Here is a 13,157-nt window from a genome sequence, read left to right on the forward strand (position 1 = left end):
CTTTACACGTGTGTGTATACAGTCACGTATATACACAAACATCTACCTACCTAGCTATCATCTATATCAGTGGTTCTCAACCTTTCTAATGCCGCGACCCTTTAATACAGTTCCTCATTTTGTGGTGACCCCCAACCATAAAATTATTTTCATTGCTACTTCATAACTGTAATTTTGCTACTGTTTATGAATCGTAATGTAAGTATCTGTGTTTTCCGATGGTCTTAGGCGACCCTGCTAGCGGTACTCATGATTCATTAACAGTAGCAAAATTACAGTTATGAAGTAGCAACAAAAATAATTTTATGGTTGGGGGTTACCACAACATGAGGAACTGTATTAAAGGGTCGCGGCATTAGAAAGGTTGAGAACCACTGATCTATATAGAAAAGCATGTATTTGCCCAATACATTCCATTCCAATCTCTATGTCCATTGGGCTTATTCTGGTTTTCTCTCTTTCAAAATCAGTGACAATCCTTCTTTGATAGTGAGAAGCCCGATTTTCTTTCTTTTTTTCTTTTTTTAATATATTTTTATTGATTTCAGAGAGGAAGGGAGAGGGAGAAATAGAAATATCAGTGATGAGAGAGAATCATTGATCAGCTGCCTCCTGCACACCCCACACCAGGGATCAAGCCCACAACCTGGGCATGTGCCCTGACTGGCAATGGAACTGTGAACCTCCCGGTTCATAGGTCAACACTCAACCACTGAGCCATGCTGGCCACACAGCCTGGCTTTTATTATCCATAATACATTTACTTATTTGATCAATCTTCTTTTATGTAGCCAAACCTTGTGCCATCCCTCTCCACTCACTTACCTTAATACATCAAATTGAAGTTTCAAAAAAGGTCCCATCCAACCAGTGATGGTGATGCTTAAAAATATTTAGTAGCTGGCTCCCACTAACTTGGTTCTATAGATTCTTCCTACTGTGCATGAAAGCATTAGATAATCTATTGTGAAAAGATGTTTATTGAGTTCCTCAATATAACATACAATACAGAATATTCAAAATAAAGTGTGATATATCTCTACTGCCATTACCAAAATAATTCTTGTTTTCATTAATGTTTATTGATAAAATTATCGAGAAATTTGTATTCTTGATTAGTGTTAAGGAACAGCAGACAGTATCAAGTGGGAATGGATGGAGCCAGTATTATAAGAACCCAATAAACTGGGTCTACATATTTGGCACTTTTAGTCACCTCCCTTATATTACACAATATATAATACTCTGTATAGACACTGAGAAAGCTAAATGAATGTACAGAATTGCTAGTCTTTTATCAAGTGCAATAGATTAAGTTCATCTTCATTTTTTGGTTTTATTCACAAAGTACATAGAGATCTCTGGTGTCAGGGGATACAACTTCCTTGAAGAACAAAGTGTAAGTCCTTAAGGAATGTCAGGCTCCACTTATAGTCCCATCTCTCAACTCTGCCATTAGAACAATGGGTTTTTGTGGTCGAGTAAGTCCTTGAGACTCTATTTTCAGAGGCATCTGCAAATGTTAAAACAGCATATAAGAACCAGTTCATGAAACACTGTTAACAACAGAAGCAAAGTAGATGAGATACATTAAGGACAATAAAGCTTTACAAACATATAAAAATTACTTTTAGCATAATATATCTTTACTTCTTCATACTTATTTAGTAAGCTGTCTCATCCTGGTCAGTTAAATCAGTGGTCGGCAAACTCATTAGTCAACAAAGCCAAATATCAACAGTACAATGATTGAAATTTCTTTTAAAAGCCAAATTTTTTAAACTTAAACTTCTTCTAACACCACTTCTTCAAAATAGACTCGCCCAGGCCGTGGTATTTTGTGGAAGAGCCACACTCAAGGGGCCAAAGAACCTCATGTGGCTCGTGAGCCATGGTTTGCTGACGACTGAGTTAAAGCATTCATCAATACATTCACTCAAAATATATATATATATATATATATGTCACCTATTCTGTACCAGGCCAAAGACAAAACTGTGTTTGTTTGGTTTTAGTTTAAATTTTAAATAAAAAGGATGCATTTTTAAAATTTAAACCAGATTCTTAGGCATTATGGAAAAATATTTGGAAAAGCCAGGTAGAGTTCATTTCATGCATGTTGAAACTTGCAAATTAATCCTGAGTACATATTACATGTTTTAATTATATGGACCATCCTAAACTTCTAAAGCCCAGCCATATTTACCAGTGGAAACCTTCCAGTTTCATGATGGAAGAAGGTCTTTGTGATGCATTGTACCTGTTTTCTAACATCTCCTAGGTCCCAAGTGTAGTGTAAATAGTGAACTTCTGAAGACCTATACATTCCTTTAACTAATTTTTAGCTCAATTTTCACCCAGTCACTTCTTCAGTATTGGGGGAGCCCCCATCACAGTAACCTTCTGATCTCAGTTCACTGAAGGGCAAGAAAATTGTCATGGAGGGTGAGAAGCAACAGCAATAGAAGACTGGAAGTTTTCGGGGAGTGTCTGCCCCACCCCAGGTGTGCCAGAGATCCATTTCCTCTCAGGGCTGCGTCCCTCGTGTGTATATACTTACAGGACTCCTACACAGCTGCCTAAAGCCACAAATAAGATGGAAACTATGTCGAACAGCCGTTCAAAAGTGGCGGGTGTGGCGCGGGCTTGGTGGCTGCCTGAACGCTGAGCACCCGTGCTCTGCTCTGCGCCTCGGCGCCCTGCTCCCTTCATCGCGCCCCCTGGCACGTGTGGCAGGAGCTGGTCATGGAGCCGCAGAGGTCCCTTTGGTTGGGAGTGAATTATAACTTAGAGTTGAAGAGACCCCTGGTCAAGGCCCCTTCCCGGCTGCCTCTCTCAGGAAGCAGGTTTAAGCAGAGGCTTGACCAGATGGAGGATGTCTTGGAGCCGGAGAAGAAAAGGACACCAGGCCTGGGCACAGCGACCAAATTTGCCACATCCCACCACAGAGCTCCACTCATCACCACAGTGCCCCAGACACAAGGCAAGACCGCAGCTCCAAAAGTTCCCAAGAAGACAGCACCCCGATATTCCAAAGCTGTTGCCACAGTGTTGAAGAATCAGAAGGCGGGCCCCACTGCTCCTGCCCAGAAGCCTGGCACAGCAGCTGCTCCTCCTAAGCTGGGAGGGAAGAAACCCAGCAAACGTCGGGGCTGGGACTTAAAGGGTCAGTTATGTGACCTAAATGCAGAGCGGAAATGCTACCGTGAGAGGACTCAGACTTTGGACCAGGAGAACCAACAGCTGCAGGACCAGCTCAGGGAGGCCCAGCAGCAGGCCACAGCCCTGGGGGCAGAACGCAGGACACTAGCAGGGGAGTTGGCCAGGGTATGGGCCCAGGCCGAGCAGGGCCAACAGGAGCTGGGGAACCTGAGTGCCCGTGTCCTGGAGCTGGAAGAGCGGCTGGGCATGCAGGAAGCCTTGGTGCAAGAGCTCCAGAAAGAACAGTTGGGATTGCAGGCGGAGCGGAGGGAACTGGCCACCCGGCTGGAGGAGCAGGAGAGGAGGCGTCAGACATCAGAAGCAGCTCTGTCAGGTAGCCAAGCGGAGGTGGCATCTCTGCGCCAAGAGGCTGCAGCCCAGGCGACCTTACTGGCTGAGCAAGGAGAGAGTCTCCATGGACTAGAGATGGAGCGCCAGAGACTACACAACCAGCTACAGGGCTCAAGGGCAACATCCGTGTGTTCTGTCGCGTCCGCCCTGACTTCCAGGGGAGCCCACCCCACCCCCTGGCTTCCTCCTGTTTCCCTCAGGCCCTGCTGGGCCCTCTGATCCTCCAACCCACCTCAGCCTCCTCCGGTGTGATGAGTGCCGTGGGGCCCTGAGTGGGGTGCCAGCCCCTTCCCCCCGACTCGCCACGACTTCTCCTTTGACCGGGTATTCCCGCCAGGGAGTGGACAGGACGAAGTGTTTGAGGATATTGCCATGCGTGTCCAGTCAGCCCTGGATGGCTACCCAGTATGCAGCTTTGCCTACGGCCAAACAGGAAGCGGCACTACCTTCACAATGGAGGGTGGGCCTGCAGGAGACCCCCAGGTGGAGGGGCTAATCCCTAGGGCCCTGCGGCACCTGTTCTCTGTAGCCCAAGAGCTGAGCGGACAGGGCTGGACCTATAGCTTTGTGGCAAGCTATGTAGAGATTTACAATGAGACGTCCGTCCGAGACCTCCTGGCCACCGGGACCCAGAAGGGCCAGGGGAGTGAGTGCGAGATTCGCCGGGCAGGGCCAGGGAGTGAGGAGCTTACTGTCACCAATGCCTGCTATGTTCCTGTCTCCTGTGAGAAAGAGGTGGAGACTCTGCTCCTTCTGGCCCACCAGAACCGGGCTGTAGCCCGCACAGCCCAGAATGAGCGGTCATCACGCAGCCATAGTGTGTTCCAGCTGCAGATCTCTGGGGAGCACACTGAGTGAGGCTTACAGTGTGCGGCCCCCTTCAATCTCGTGAACCTGGCGGGGAGCAAGCGGCTACCCTGGCTTAGCCCTCGGTCCTGGGGAGCGGGAGCACCTTTGGGAAACACGGGCCATTGACAGCAGCCTGTCCACGCTGGGGCTCGTCATCATGGCCTTGAGCAACAAGGAGTCCCATGTACTGTACCGGAACAGCAAGCTCACCTACCTGCTGCAGAACTCTCTGGGTGGCAGCGCTAAGATGCTCATGTTTGTGAACATTTCTCCCCTAGAAAATGTCTCCGAGTCCCTCAACTCCCTCCGCTTTGTCTCTAAGGTGAACCAGTGTGTTACTGGTACTGCCCAGGCCAATAGGAAATTAAGACAGATCCAGATCTTCTGGGGGTGGAAGTAGGGCCAAGGGATGATTTATTGGGGTAGGGGTGGTGCCCCATGTTACCCAGGCCTATCAAATAAAGAAAAGTTTTCTGTGTAAAACTTTAAAAAAAAAAAAAAGATGGAAACTATCTCTATGCTCCTCTTCCCTGAGACAGCTTACTTAAGGAAAGGAGCTGCATAATAAACACAGGAGTCCTAGAAATAAGCCTTATTATAGGGCCTTGCTTGATATGAATCAATGGCAACTCTTCTGCATGTTCTTCAAAGAAGAGACTCCAGTCTACCTATTAATGTAAAACCTTCCTATTTTGTAATTTCACCTCGAGGCATATGTATGTAATGCACATTGTTAAATTTTTCAAATTAAATTGATTATAATTTGTATCCAAGAGCTCTAAATCAACTGCAAATCACTCTTTAAGCATTTCCTGCATGACTACAAGGCACCATTGGGAATTTATGAAAAGCATAAAATGAGGTGCTAGAATTAAAGACATTCTTAGGTACATAAAGAACCAAACTGGATAGTTTAATGAAAAGGTATTAGGTTAGGTGGTACGAGTGATGATACCAGCCTGCAGTAACAATAACATGGGCAAAGGAAAAATGAGCTCTGGACTAGATGGGGAAGACTTCTGGAGGGGTTTTGGGAATGAACTCTGACTTGAAGGATGAGAGGAGAATGAGAAAAACATCATAGAGTTCTTATTAGATGTAAAAGAAGCCCAGTTTGATCACAGCAGGGCTCCCAGAAGGAGGGGTCACGTAGCCAGGATGGCCCTGGAAATCAGGCAGAAATGCTTTCATCAGTGATTCTCAACCTTGACTGCACATGAGAGTCAAAGGTGGAGCTTTTCAAGATTAATTATTTTAGTATCTGAGATGACTTAGGCATCAAGATTTTTCATAACTCTCCACTTATTTTGTTGTACAGCCAGTGGTTGAGAACCACAACTAACACAAGAACTTCTGTAAGTTCTAGTGGAAAAGAGCAGTGTTCAAAAGTCATGATTCAGTTACCACTATACTTCAAGACTGTGCATAGCACTTTCCCTTCCTTCCAGTGGACTTGAAACAAAATTTAAACTTTTCTCAAAAGACTCTACATCATCATGTCACACTAACTACATTGACTCTAGATGGCCTTTATAGTTGGATATTTATAAAAACACAGGCTTAGCACTCCAGACTAATGGGATCTTAAAGGTCACAGATGACTCCAAATAGAACCTCTAGCTTAGAGAATAAATTATTAAACAATAAGTGAGCACATTCATACATACATATGCAAATAGTACACACACACACACACACACACACACACACACACACACACACATATATATATATTTTACAAATTTCCCAATAAGGCATTATTTTGGCAGAGTGGTAACATGTAAAGTATCTGGCCTGTGTTTCTTTGCAAGGTTTGAAGGAGAAGTTCTGTAAAACTCTGACGATAGCAAGTTTCATGTTCATGATAGCAAACCTCATGCCAATGCAGTTTCGGGGTCCACTTCCAAAGGTCATATATGTGTAAGGATTTATACTGTCCTGGTTCTTCTTACTGAACCTGGTTCCACAACAGTAGATTAAAACAATTAATAAAACATATACACCCAAGATCCACATGTTTGGGGTTCTAGTATACAGGATACTCCAGTGGGCTAGTCAGTGAGATCCTGCTCTGGTTATTTTGCTGTGAGAAATATAAGCTAGAGATCATTTTCACTCCCCTTACTCTTTAGGAGCTTTCAGTTCATTGAAGAAAAAAGATGAATGCCGTTTAAAAGAAAATTCATTTTTAAACACTAAATTACATTCAGGATGTTGAAATAGTCACACTCTAAAGGCAAGAAGGAAATGAAGGAAAAGAAGGTTTCTCCCTCCCTCAAACTCATGCTTGTCATATGCTCATGGAGGAAGGAAGCAGGAATAACACTTCCTATTAGTTATTTTTTCCTTCTCTTCCCTTCTTTCCCCTCCCCTCCTCTGACCTCTCCTCTTCTGTCCCTCCCTCTCTCTCTCATTGAATAGCTTAAATCAGATGACTTACATTAATATATGATGCTCCTCTATTCTAGTATCATCACTGGTTTCCTTATGTATCTGTTTCACTAGCCTATAAATTCTCTGAAGGGTAGATCTATGATTTATTCAAACTTGACTCCTCAATATTTTATTATTTTAAGGAAAAATATGTATTTGGGAAAAGTGATCATGGAATTGTGGTTATATATTTTTTAAGAGTTCTTATATTTTGGGGAACATTGAAAATATTTACAGATGCTGTGCCTTAAGATAATGTGGAAATTAGGAGGGGGCATCGATGGCATGTGGATGGGGCAGTGGACTTGGGTTGATGGCTGTAAGGCAGGTGATGAACACATATAGATAACGTTATAAGTATTTCATAGATGTGTATATAGGGAATGCTTCTATATATATATGTCAATATACTTTTGTATATGTTAAAAAATTTTTAAAACATGGATTTTTCACGGCCTGGCCCACTTTCTGACACATGATCAGCACTTACTCTTTGATGACTAAATGAAGCAAAGTCAAGATGACTAGCAGATAGGTGAAAAAATGCTCACCACCACTAACTATATTTAAATGCAAATAAAAATTACAATGAGATACCAGCTCACCAGTTAGGACAAGAAATAAATATTGTAGAGGATGTGGAAAAAGAAAGCTCTCATACACTGCTGGTGCAAATATAAACTGATGTAGCCACTATGCAAAACAGTATGGAGGTTGCACAAAAAAATTAAGAAAGTTACCATAAGACCCAGCAATCTCTCTTCTGGATATATACATGAAAATTTTGAAATTTGAACACACTTATTCATAAAGATACACATACCCCTGTATTCATTAACATATTATTTATAATAGTCAAGACATGAAAACAAAACAACTGTTCTATAACAGATAATTGGATAAAGAAGATATGGTACATATATACAATAGAATAATACTCAGCCATAAAAGGGTGAATTATTGCCAATTGTAACAACATGGATGGATCTTGAATGTATTAAGTGAAATAAACAGAAAATGATAAGAACTACATTATTTCATTCATACGTGGGATATAAAACAAAAAGCAACAAATAAACAAAAAATAAAATCATAGATACACACAATAGAATGGTGGTTACCAGAGGGGAAGAAAGGTATGAGGAAGATGAAGTGGGTACAGGAGGTCAAATTCAAGATGATTGGAGAAGTCTAGACTTTGATAGTAATCACATAATAAAGTTTACATAGGTTGTATTATAAAGTTGTACAACTGAAATTATTATAATATTAATCAGTGTTACCCCAGTAAATAGAATTAAAAATGAAGTACAGAAAAGGTCTCCGATGTCATGTTCATAAAGCTACAAGGAGGGAAACTGCTGAGCTTGGAGAAACCACAGAGGCCCCTGTTCCAGAAAACAGAGGACTTGGTCAACTAACTTCCTTCCACAAGTACTATGTGTAGCGCTATGCTAGAGTAAGGACACCGTGGCAAATGAGACAAAGTCCATGCCATTAGGGATCTTAGAGTTGTGCTAATAAAAGTCTAGATCCCTCAATAGTTCTTTCCAATTCTGCTCACCAATACACTAAATGGGAAGCATCAGCTCTTTCCAGAGTCCAAGCTGTGCCCAAAGCCAAACTTGGCTCTGAATTCTCAGAACATGCTAATGACCCCTAAAGAGGAGGGTCTTAGAATGTCTAGAGAGCAGATGACTTCCCTTTGGAAGAGTCACCAAATACTGAGAGCAGGAGGAAGCTGGCCCAGGACTGCAGCCAAAGACAGACCAGGGAACCTGTGTTCACCTCTACCTTTAAGGGACTGCTTAAACCATCAGGGATGAGGACCTCTCAGGTTGTCAGCGTGCACTCTCCCAATAATGCTAAAGGAACAGCAGCCAATGTTTTTAAAAAATGGAATGTGGGAACATTGGTAGTAAATTCACAGATTAAAGAGAACAACACAGAAAAACTTAAAGAAAAAAAGCCTATATTTCTAAAATCATTAGTGATTAAGTAAATTATGGCATATGTATACAATCACAGACAGATAAATATATACCTTTATAAGGTGGTGTTTTATACATAGGATGTTGTTTATGGTTTACTGTTAAATAAAGTAGTATAAAATATAATTATCATTCTAATTTTTAAAAATCTACATATGCATAGAAAATGTCAATAATGATATACATCACATTATTAGTGAGGCCTATATTAAAGTATTTGGACTATAGACAAATACAACTTCCTTTAATCTAGAGATTATAAAATAATAATCACTCTTGTAATAAGAAAAAACTTCTAAATATAAATAGGTATGCATATAAATAATTGTTCAACCACACATTCATCATCTATACTAAAAGACATCAGAATATGTCCAGCCAGTTGGATGAGGGTGGGATCCCTTTCTCAGGGGTCCGCTACCTTTCAGGACGGAACTCCTCAGGTTCTGACCAATACGCTGGATCTCGGTAAAGAATAAAACTTGGCACCATCACCACTGTCCCTTTGGGAATGAACACCCCATTGATTTCCACATCCTTCTTACAGACCCTCTCAAGTCTACCAACAATTGGGAATAATCTGAGGGATTCATTCAACACCATGTCAAGATACTCCATCTGTGATAGGGCATCATAGGTGGGAGTTGCCTGAGAAGAAAGAAACAGATTTTGATAAACTGAGATTTGAGATCAACTTTCAACTTAGTCTATGTAGTCTATTATAAGAAATGCACAAATGAGTGCACATAAAAATTATGAAATCTGAATAACCTCTATAGATACAATATTGATGTCAAATTCCTGCTTTGGTATTGTACTATAGTTATATGGGATACTAGAGGCCCAGTGCACGAAAATTTGTGCATGCAGGGGGCGTCCCTCAGCCCGGCCTGTGCCCTCTTGCAGTCTGGGAGCCCTCAGGAGATGACTGACCAGGCGGAACAATCAGGGGACAGCGCGGCCAGTAAGCAGCCGGCCCCGCCCCCTATCGCCCCACTGCTGCCACCACTGGTGGACTCCCTCTGTGGTAGGCAACTGGGCAGGCTGATCAGGGGATGGTACCAGCTGGCGAACGACTGGCCCCACTCCTCCAAAATCCCCAGTGCCGCTGTTGATTACTGCCACGCCCCCCCTCCCCCCCCCCACCGCCATCCCCTCCTTCTGCCCGCTGGCACACACCTTGGCTGGCCTGGTGCCTCTGCTCGCCAGCCCCGCCCCCTGCTGACCAGTCATTCTGCTGTTCAGTCGGTTTGCATATTATGCTTTTATTATAGAGGACTAGAGGCCCGGTGCACGAAATTCATGCACGGCGGTCCCTCAGCCCGGCCTGCACCCTCTTCAATCCGGGACCCCTCGGGGGATGTCTGACTGCCGGATCCCTGTGGGATGGGGCCCAAACCAGCAGTCGGACATCCCTCTCGCAATCTTGGACTGCTGGCTCCTAACCGCTCACCTGCCTGATTGCCCCTAACCCCTCTGCCTGCCTGCCTGATCACCCCAACTGCCCTCCCCTGCCATTCTGATTGCCCCTAACTGCCCTCCCCTGCCGGCCTGATTGCCCCTAACTGCCCTCTCCTGCTGGCCTGATCACCCCTAACTGCCCTCCCCTGCCGGTCTGATCGCCCTAACTGCCCTCCTCTGTCGGCCTGATGGCCCCTTACTGCTCTCCCCTGCCAACCTGATCGCCCTTAACTGCCTCTGCCTCGGCCCCCACCACCATGGCTCCCTGCATTTTTTATAACTTCCTGTCAATTTATTATTATTTCAATATTTAACATTATAAATAAATAACAATTTAATTTTTAAAAGAATGGATGCCTACCCACCGATTTGTGAAGACAGAATAACATTCTTTCACTAGGACTGTTTTGATCACTTCTAGATCGGTGATCGCCAACACAGGCTGCCGACCATCATAGGACCTATGTCAGGAAAACAGCTGATTAAATTGAACAAGCCAGTTTCTGCAGCTGGTGCCACAACTGGAAGTCTAGACTTCCATTCTGATGTTACATAATCCACATTCCTAGCGATCATTGTTAGAAATAACATTAGAACATTTAAATCCAGGTGGTGTGTACATGGGAATTTCTTATATCATTCTTTAAAATTTTTGTATATTTAAAGTATTTCATTATCAAAAAGGAAGTTAAGTTAGTAAATAGATGAAGGCAAATAAATTACCTGACAACAGAAAAAAATACATAGAGCCCACCTACTCAGTTACTTAAAAATACACTTTGGAAGTTATATAAAAACTAGGGGCCCAGTGCATGAATTCGTGCACCTTTAAAGAAACTTTGGGCCATGAGGCTACGGTGAGCACAGGGGCGGATCTCGGCCCATCCACCGTGCCCCTGCCTGGCCCCCACTTCTGCAGCCCCTGGTCCTCTGTCTGCCGGCAGCCCCGCTCCCACACAGTCATGGCGCCAACCCTGCTAGCACCCGCTCACGGCGTGGAGTGATTGGGGCCAGTGCCAGAGGCAGGTGCAAGTGGGGCTGGTGCCATCAGTGGGTGCAAGTGGCGGCTGCTGCCCCGATCGCCCCTCAGGAGCAGGGGGAGGTGGAGAAGCCCTCAAGGGAGATCAGGGCCTGCAGCAGCCACTCACACCCACTGTCGGTGCCAAGCAATTGGGACCAGTGCCAGGCACTGGCAGCAGGTGCGAGCAGTGGCTCCAGCTCTGGCTGTGGGTGTGAGCAGGGCCATCGCTGGCAGTGGGTGCCCCTCAGGAGCAGGGGAGAGTGGAGAATCCCTGAGGGGCAATCGGGGCTGGCAGTTGCCACTCGCACCTGCTGATGGTGCCAAGCAATCAGGGCCAGCTCTGGTGCCAGCAGCAGGTGCAAGTGCCTGGCGGGACTGTGGCGCACGGGAGCAAAGAATTTTCAGTAACCACCAGAGGCTCGCCCTGATGACAGTGACCAGCACCCTGCCTTGGTCTGGCGCCCCTGCTCATCTGCTCCACTATCCGCCACAGCCGATGCCCGCCATGTTCCGCACGTGGCCCCTGATGGTCAGCGTATGTCATAGCAACCAGTTGTTCGATTGTTCAGTTGTTCGGCCGTTTGGTCTATTTGCATATTAGGGTTTTATATATATAATAGTGACCCAGTGCACAAAATTCGTGTACAGAGGGAGGGTTCCCTCAGCCCAGCCTGCACCCTCTCCAATCGGGGACCCTTGGGGGATCGGGCCTAAACCGGCAATCGGACATCCCTCTCGCAATCTGGGACTGCTGGCTCCTAACCATTCACCTGCCTGCCTGCCTGATTGCCCCTAACCTCTATGCCTGCCTGCCTTTCTGATCGCCCCTAACTGCCTCTGCCTGCCTGCCTGATCACCCCTAACTGCCCTCCCCGGCAGGCTGGTCTCGCCTCCAACTGCCCTCCCCTGCCGGCCTGATCTCGCCCCCAACTGCCCTCCCCTGCCCACCTAATCGCCCCTAACTGCCTCTGCCTCGGCCCCCACCACCAGGGCTTTGTCCAGAAGGAATTTGGATGTCCAGAAGATGGCCAGTTGACCTGGTCTAATCAGCATATTACCCTTTTATTAGTATAGATAGATTATATAAGATAGGATTGCTTAAATGGGGGGAAAAGCCTTTTTCTGCAGGAGGAGATGCTCTTGGCAGACAAAAATACATAATCCCTATATCTGGACTGATAGCCAGCCATATGCACTATACTGCCTAACTGGTCATTAAAAAATTGAACCGCTTTCTTACACCTCATACCAAACAGCTGTTGCCCTTAAAACTACTCCTCAACCCCCACCTTAGGTTCTGCCTTCACAGTTCACCCAGATTAGTTTCTGATTGGTCGGTTTCTATGCCAGTCAGCGTCAGAAGCTCTGCCTCCTAGGCAGCCATTGGCTCCTTGCAGTTCACCCAGATTTGGTTCTGACTGGTTGGTTTCTATGCCAGTCAGTGTCAAAAGCTCTGCCTCCTAGGCAGCCATTGGCTCCTCACAGTTTACCCAGATTTGGTTCTGATTGGTCAGTTTCTATGCTAGTCAGCATCTCTGGGCCTATCTCCAGGCCTGATCAGAGAGGCAGGGCTGATCAGCAGCCCCCAGAGGCCCGGAGAGAAAGAGAGGCGCAACTGCTGGCAAAGCCCAGAGAGAAAGAGAGAGGCAATGGCTGATCAACAGCTGCCATGGAGGCTGCGAATCAGACCCTGCCTCTCTCTCCAGGCCTCTCTCCGGGCCTGATCCACAGCCCCCTCAGCAGTCAGTTCTGAGTCACCATGCCCACAGCGGCGGCAGTCAGTGTTGGGTCGCCACAGCAACCCAGCACTGACTGCAAGACTGACTTCCAGTGTTCGGTTAAGTCTTTGG

At 45.4% G+C, this 13,157-nt stretch overlaps 1 protein-coding gene and 1 pseudogene across 2 annotated transcripts in view; one reads left to right on the forward strand and one right to left on the reverse strand.

Moving 5' to 3' along the window:
* The first annotated feature begins 2,745 nt into the window (after positions 1–2,745).
* On the forward strand, positions 2,746–4,801 carry LOC308254478 (kinesin-like protein KIFC1; annotated as a pseudogene). The gene has a single exon. The product of its transcript is annotated as a kinesin-like protein KIFC1 (transcript).
* Positions 4,802–8,790: 3,989 nt separating this feature from the next.
* Positions 8,791–13,157, reverse strand: part of ZSCAN25 (zinc finger and SCAN domain containing 25) — a 70,468-nt gene continuing 66,101 nt past the window's right edge. The window contains exons 9-10 of the transcript XR_013961215.1: positions 10,652–10,747; positions 8,791–9,473 (exon numbers count right to left, since the gene is read on the reverse strand). The gene's annotated coding sequence lies outside the window, so the exon portion shown is untranslated. The remainder of the gene's footprint in view (positions 9,474–10,651; positions 10,748–13,157) is intronic.

Source organism: Plecotus auritus (assembly GCF_963455305.1).
Source record: "Plecotus auritus genome assembly, chromosome: 7".
NCBI classification, from domain to species: Eukaryota; Metazoa; Chordata; class Mammalia; order Chiroptera; family Vespertilionidae; genus Plecotus; species Plecotus auritus.